This window comes from Pogonomyrmex barbatus, unplaced genomic scaffold, assembly GCF_055798465.1.
Source record: "Pogonomyrmex barbatus isolate J1 unplaced genomic scaffold, ASM5579846v1 scaffold19, whole genome shotgun sequence".
Classification (NCBI taxonomy): domain Eukaryota; kingdom Metazoa; phylum Arthropoda; class Insecta; order Hymenoptera; family Formicidae; genus Pogonomyrmex; species Pogonomyrmex barbatus.
The window spans coordinates 794,096-801,546 of NW_028297115.1; positions in this window are offsets into that span (position 1 = coordinate 794,096).

Genomic DNA, 7,451 nt, shown 5'->3' on the forward strand with positions numbered 1-7,451 from the left:
TCACGGTATCGAGTTATTGTATTAGGAACACCGAAGGAAAGTAAAAATACGAAATCGATCCTTGTCGTGAATATTTCAGCATAAATGAACGATTATCGGGTTACTTATAACATTTATAGAAATGGTTCATTGCACAGTTTGTCCATCAATCAGTTTCAGACATGCTTTATTTAAAGTGAAGTTTTTACCCAGAAGTTTAACACCCGGAAGACGATGTTAACATCGAACATTTTGCAGTCGCGAATAAGGAAGGAATAGATATCTTTACGAATCTAGCCGCAATCGCAAAGTGATTCAATAACCGATATTACGTCCCTCGCTAAATTATCGAAAGAATAAACTTTTTTCTTTTCTCATCTACTTTGCTGAGGTTTGCTACGCGAATCTCACGAGACGTGCCGTATTTTCCCACCGGACAAGTGCGCGATCCTAGAAGGATAACGCGTTATACGCTCAGAATTGCCGATCCATTCGTGAAGCGTGCGAGCGAACGAGAAAGAGAAAGAGGTAAAGAAAGAGGAAGAAGAAAAGGAGAAGAAAGGAGGAAGAGATAGAGAGAGAGAGAGAGAGAGAGGAGGGGCCGAATGGGGTAGAGAGAGAGGCTGATAATACATATTAATACAGTCGTATGTGCGGGCGCGCTCGTGAGCATCGAAACCCGGGACCGGTTCGGGTTTTATGACGGTGTCGAACGTTGCGCGAGAACCGGCAACGATGCGATTTATACATTCGCGGAGCGATCCGTTTTCGAATCCGCCCACGTGGCCGGGGCATTACGTCCGCTTGGCATCGCGAGCCGAGTTGTATTCGTACTTTTTATTGTATTGCTTCATTGTATTTCATTACCTCCCTCTTCCACCCCGCTCCTCCTTCCACCCTCCCCGTTTCCCCGCTCTCTCGTCTCACCTCTCCCCCCCCCCTCCCCGCTTCCCTCGCTCTCTTTTTCTCTTCCCTCCTCATCGATCTCTCCGGTCGATTTTGGATTTATTGCGCCTAAGCGCCGATTCCGCGCGATGTATTATTCGTTCGTTCATTATACTCCGATTTCATTACGCGGCATGCGCGCCGTGTCGATATATATCTATATATACGTACGTGTACGTGCGTGCGTGCGTGCGTGCGTGCGTGCGTGCGTGCGTGAGTGCGTGAGTGCGCGCGCTCGGGCGTCCGGGCGTAACACACGTCGCCGCGTCGGTTGATTTTTAATTTGGAATTTATTATATTCTAGAAGAGAGAGATCCATAGAGAGTCCCCCCCCCGGGGCGCCCCGGCCATTATTCGGTCATTTTCATTGTGTCGCCGCTTATATTACTACCGCGGCCATTATTCCTCGCGTCGGCGTTTTCAACTCGCGATATTTTATGCGACCCGTTATATACCCGCGACACCTGGCGATTCCGACTTTTTCACGCGCGGTGCACGCCCGTATTTAAAACCCTTGATATGATATGGCGCTACCCTACCGCAATTAGTCACCAGATCTGTTCTACTTCAATTCGAACAAAAGGCATTCCTGTCTATATTTTTCCCCTTCGTCTTTCCTCCACGTCATTCCTTTCCCCCACGGAAGCTAATTTCTTTCAACGCAAAGACGATCGAAATAATCACATCTTGTTAAGTAATTATCGTTTTTTTTTTTTTTTTTTTTTTTTTTTAATATTATAACCGCTACAATCGTTAGAAAGACTTCAGTCCGTTCTTATTTTACTGGACGAAAGATTCTTCTTTTTTTCATAACTTTGAAAGCGAACCGGATCTCGACGTACCGGTCGCGTGGCTTTCCTCAGTTATATATCGATTATACGGATCAGGGAAAAGCGTGTAAGGTTATTAGTAATTATGAATTTTTCTAGTAGGTTCGCTCTGACAAACGCGGGGCCGAGGCAGGCCGTGTCCGCTTAAGGAGAAATTTATCTTGTCGGTAATATATTTAACTGAAAACCGGAATCGCCGGACACTAAGTTTCCACGATACAGATCGGTGAGTCAGATCGCAGTCTCTCGCGCGCGATCTCGGCGGCATATGCCGGACGATTATATCGTTCTTGTCGCGATCGGCCGCGATGTGACACCGGCTGTATCCACGCCGGGGACCGGTTCGCGCTTTACGAGCACCGGCTATGTCCGCCGTGGGTAGCGATGATCGTCGGAATACTTCTTTCCCAAGTTCACAAACAATTCGATCATATATAAAGTTTCGACTTGCATCGAATATCACCCGGAGATTCTTCAAAGTCCTGAAAAAGTCCTGCGAAAGTCCCGAGATTCCCAAGAGTCCCAGGACGGTTTTAAAAAAAAGAAGTTTCTTTCCTCGAAACTATTTCAGAAGCGTGCGTGTAGCATTTATAACGTTCAAGAATAAAATTGATACGTATATCATATTGATACATGGAAAGAATATTGTGTTGAAGTAGCTAAAAATTTGAATATAAATTTCAAAACAATTTAAGCTATCGAAATAATTATGTAGGACATTTAAGTTATTGTTGGAATTCCAAAAATTCTTGCAGTTTTGTTATCTAAACTTACAATACTCCTGTAGCTGGTGACAAAATTATTTACAGGTCGATCTGGTTAAATTTTTTTAGATACTGCAGTAAAATCATTTCTTTTTTTTTATATCTAAAGGAATGGGAAGCGTTATCGAATGGAAGCATGTTATTTCTAGAATATTCAAGAATCTTGTAATATGTTCAAACCTTCCAAGAATCAAGATCTTTTTTTGATAATATTAGAAGTGACGTATATTTCCATCGAAATAATCTGATGTATGTTAAGTTCATCGCTAGCCATGAGACGTTCATTTCACGATGGGCGACTCAATAGATGCGTGCGTGTACACACACACACACACACACACACACACACACACACACACACACACACACACACACACACACACACACACACACACACACACTAACACGGAGATCAGGAGATACGGTAGTGTCTCGGGTGTCAAGTCAACCGAGAACTACCGTGTGACTTTATGCGAATCGGCGAGATGCGAGCATCCGCAAATTATCGAATCTCAATAACGGCTAAACTGATCAAGTTCTAATCTGCTGTGTGCCCCACAAGCAGAGATATCGCTACGCAATCGTCCGATTTGGAAATTTTTACTTTAAGAAACGTCATCATTATTATCATCGCCTTTGTACGGCTATATATTATCCGGATCCATTTAGAGATGTTATCAAGGCTCGAAGATTCGAAAATCGAATTAAAGAATGTGAGCAAATACGAAGTAATAGGCGGTCGGCATACGTCAATCAATTCAAATGCGAATCCAAACGAATTTATATTAGGTAGCGGAACGTTTCGAACAGTATTTACGTAATTATTTAAATCGTGCGATCGGTTTGTATTTTATCCTCATTGTAATTTTCATTGTGCATTCTTGGACGTGATCAATTAATCACCTAAAACGATCAAACGTCCTAGTTTCCAAGATACTCTCTTTTTTTATAACACTTTTAGTTGTCCTTTCGAACTCGAAAGAGATTCGCCAGTTTATTCTAATTTAGTATTCACAAATTATAAGGTTAAAATGTACTTCAGGTGATTTATGAACTCAATTTCAAGAGAGAAGAATTCTATTTACATTTTTATATTTTTAATTTTACTTGCGAATCTTTTGTGTGTGTGTATGTGTACGTGTGTTTGTGTTTGCGATCGCAGGTACATATATTTTAATATATATTTTATATATAAATGACTTATTTTATATGTAAACGATGACATAAAACCAGTTTTGAAGGAAATCGATTGTGACAAAATCAATAATTTACGAGAAAAAGTATTTTCAACGGTATTTTCAAAATAAATCACTTATTCCAGTACATTCTGATATACGATATTTGGTAAAAGTGTTTTTTTATATCATTAAATGACATATAAAAAGAATTATATATAATGAGTGCTGTAAATAAATGCAACTTATAGTGCTATAAGTAAATGCAACTTTCGATATACATGGTACATTATTATTATTATTAATTCACTTAATTATTTTTCTCGATGATATATATATATATATATATAAAACACCTTAAGCACAATCGTGTTGTAACACGTAAATCAGTGAGACACATTGGTATCATACTCGGTGACCGTCATGTCAACAGTTTAGCGCCCCAAGCGAATGTTAATAATGCCCGATGAGATGGCATCCCTCGCTATAATTCGCTAAATAAACATCAGGAAAAAGCTCACCGAATAATTAACATAGTAATAAAATATGAGAAAAGTTGTCATGTATTCAGATTCGTTCCTCTTTTTATAAATATACTCACGTATCAGATTCGTTCTCTTTTTATAAATATAACTAGTACCCTCATTTACTTTCTGAGCGTTTCTAGCTCAAGAATGTCTGGTCATCGTATTTCTGCCCGATGTCGTACAATATATTGTGTATAAATCAATCGGGTCGTTGGCGTCAGTCGTGTCGGTGCAGCCTCGAGACGCGAGAATCTAACTGGAGGAGCAAATGGGTGTTACACGTCAATGGCTTTGTACGTACATATATAGGCAGCCATTAAGAGACAAGGATCGCTTCGCGCTTTATAACAATGTCGAGCTATTAATGGAGCCTCAATAGGAGCAATCTGTACGTTGCCGCGTGCGCAAATCGTGTCATACCTCGTCGATTTTTCATTGTTATCCCATTATCCGTCCTCTCCGTTTTTAAGAAATCTGCCCGACTTTTCGATCCGATAATTTCTATTGTAAAAGAATTTACGTGAGCGGCGAGAATTACCTCCCCTTTAATGCGATCTATCTTTGGCCTGACATGAGAAAGCGTTTTCTAATCGTGTCGCCAATTTCTAGCATAGTGAGAGACGGATTTAACTTTAGTCCCGCCAATCTGGTCTAGCTCGTTATCGTCGAACGGGCTGTTATACTGAAATTTTTCGGATACCACACATGCGTGCTACGTGATTCAAAGCACATGCACGAAACACACACACACACACACACACACACACGCGCGCGCGCGCGCGCGCGCGCATGGATATCGAGGAAAAAAAAATAGGCTTAGATCGATGTCAGGTACAATAAGATAACCTGAAATGTTTGTCGTACAAGCCCAGAACCGCATTTTCAGTGGTCGCTAATAACAGCCGCGTTATACCCAAATGACGTTTCTGCCGGAAGGCCTTCCCCGTGCGCAAGAGCATTATATGTATATTCCACGCTTCAGAGATTGCAGTTCTGCAAAACGACCAAACCGACTATATTTCGCGCCGCGAGACAGCGTTCGTTTTATTTCCGGGTAACGAATAGCCGGCGTACATTTTCATTGTCGGCAACGGTTTTCGACAAATTACTTTTAATTGCGGCCTGCCGGAATTCGTTAGCACGCTTCTATGGCACACACGTACGAAGAGGGAGGAAGGAAGAGGGAAGAGAGAAAGAGAGAGAGAGAGAGAGAGAGAGAGAGAGAGAGAGAGAGAGAGAAAGAGAGAGGAAAGGTGTACACACGTATCATTGATGGCGGGTATACACGGCGCGCGCGGCAATGAGAAACAGAGAGATCAGTTCACGCTTTATAACAACGGCAGCCGAGCCATTCACGGGACTCAATAGATACAATCTGCACAATCGAGAAGCGAACACCACCGTGGCCGTGGTTCACGTGGTCGCCATTATTCAATCCTGTGTGCCGCCTGTCCTTCCGCACACACAACGTAAGTCTAATCTAATAACGCAGCATAGGGTAGTACATTTGCCGGGGCAAATGGGAAAACAAGAGTCTCCTTTGAGAAATTTATTTATGACCCCCTGGCACCGGGGCGAACGTGAAAGATTTTAAGGTGCTTCTTAGGTATATCCCTCCAATGCCAACGCGTAGGGAAAAATGATCGATTCCTTTTACGTTTCTTTCACACTCGCATTATTCTACATCTGGATTAATCAGAACCGGATTTTACTATTTGTTTCCGTCTATTCGACTCACAATCACAGTTAAAGTCCAACTTTTATATATTAGAAAGAATAAAATGAAATTATCGTGAAATTTTAATCAAACAACCTTTTTTAATTCCTTTTATTCGTCTGATGAAGAAACGATATTTTTTAAAGTCTATCGCAAGATTTAACAGTAAGTAATTTGATATTCTTTAAATATGATTATCACTATATTGAAAATGTGATAATTTAGTTTACGAGTATATCTATTAAAAATCAAGTGTAAAGTAGCTAAAGCGATTTTAATGCACATAATATTATAATATTATAATATTATAATAATATGTGTAATTACATATATAATGTTGTAATAATATGTATAATTACAAGTTACCGCAATAAAAAGTTGATAGAAATATCAAACAGTTAAATGATAGAGATCACATTGGTCATACGACGATATTAGAGAAATCGTTACCCGCTACTGTCTAATAATTTCTGTAAAGCGTGCGTCGAATAATTTGGATGGAATAATTTGCGTTTGGGCAATTTCTGGTGGGTGGAAGTCGCGCTCCGGGGCGCTTTGACCTTCTCTTCTTGATTCATCCCCCTCTTTTTACGGTTGGAAAAAGCACGCACACAGTCCGACGACGATACCATTTGGGGTCGAGGCGCGGGATCATGCCTATCGATTAGCTACACGGGCGTTTATACGTTTGTCATGTATATAGATTATGCGTACAATTTAATGCGGTTATCCATTATCGGGATAACGATGCGCCGTTTAACAATATACGCGTCGTGTTTCACGTATATATACGAATGTATATATAGACCCGCATAATGGGGCACGGTGTTCCTCTGCGATTCTGTTTATGACGCGAGATGATATCTGTCGGATTTGCGGGGAAACCCGACCAATTTTGTAAAATTTCGCATTAATATATATATTCATACATTCCGTGTGGTAAGTAAAATAATTGGCAGGGAGAAAGTTTTTCGGATTGCTCCGAAGGTACGACCGATCGGAGAGCATTAATCGCGAAAGACACGTTAATTTAATTAAATTAAGTCTGGCAGAACGTACGTTTGACTTTGTTGCGCCAGAATCTCACTAGACCGGTTAATCCACCGCTCGAGAAAAGTCGCTCGAAAAGCATTAATATTCAAACAGGGTGATTAATCTTACTGGCGGATAACCATCGTACGTGTCAGTATTCAACAAGGCAAGTAAGCGGTCACTAACACTAGATCCGCCCTTAATTAACATTTCTTAAGCGGTCGCGGGAAGCAGTCATGCCAACGAGTCGGGAATCAACCCCACACCGATCCTTCCATCTCTTTTTTTTTTTTTTACATGCACAAGGGACATTTTATTTTAATAACGATTACTACATTTTGCGCGATGAAAAACTTTCATCGAGATGATAAATTCTTTTTACAAAACGGCGAATCTCTTTTTGTGCGAATCCTTGCACAATTTATCGAGCTTAATCACGACGATGAAAGTCTGGAGTTGCTGGAACAAAAATGTCCATGCGG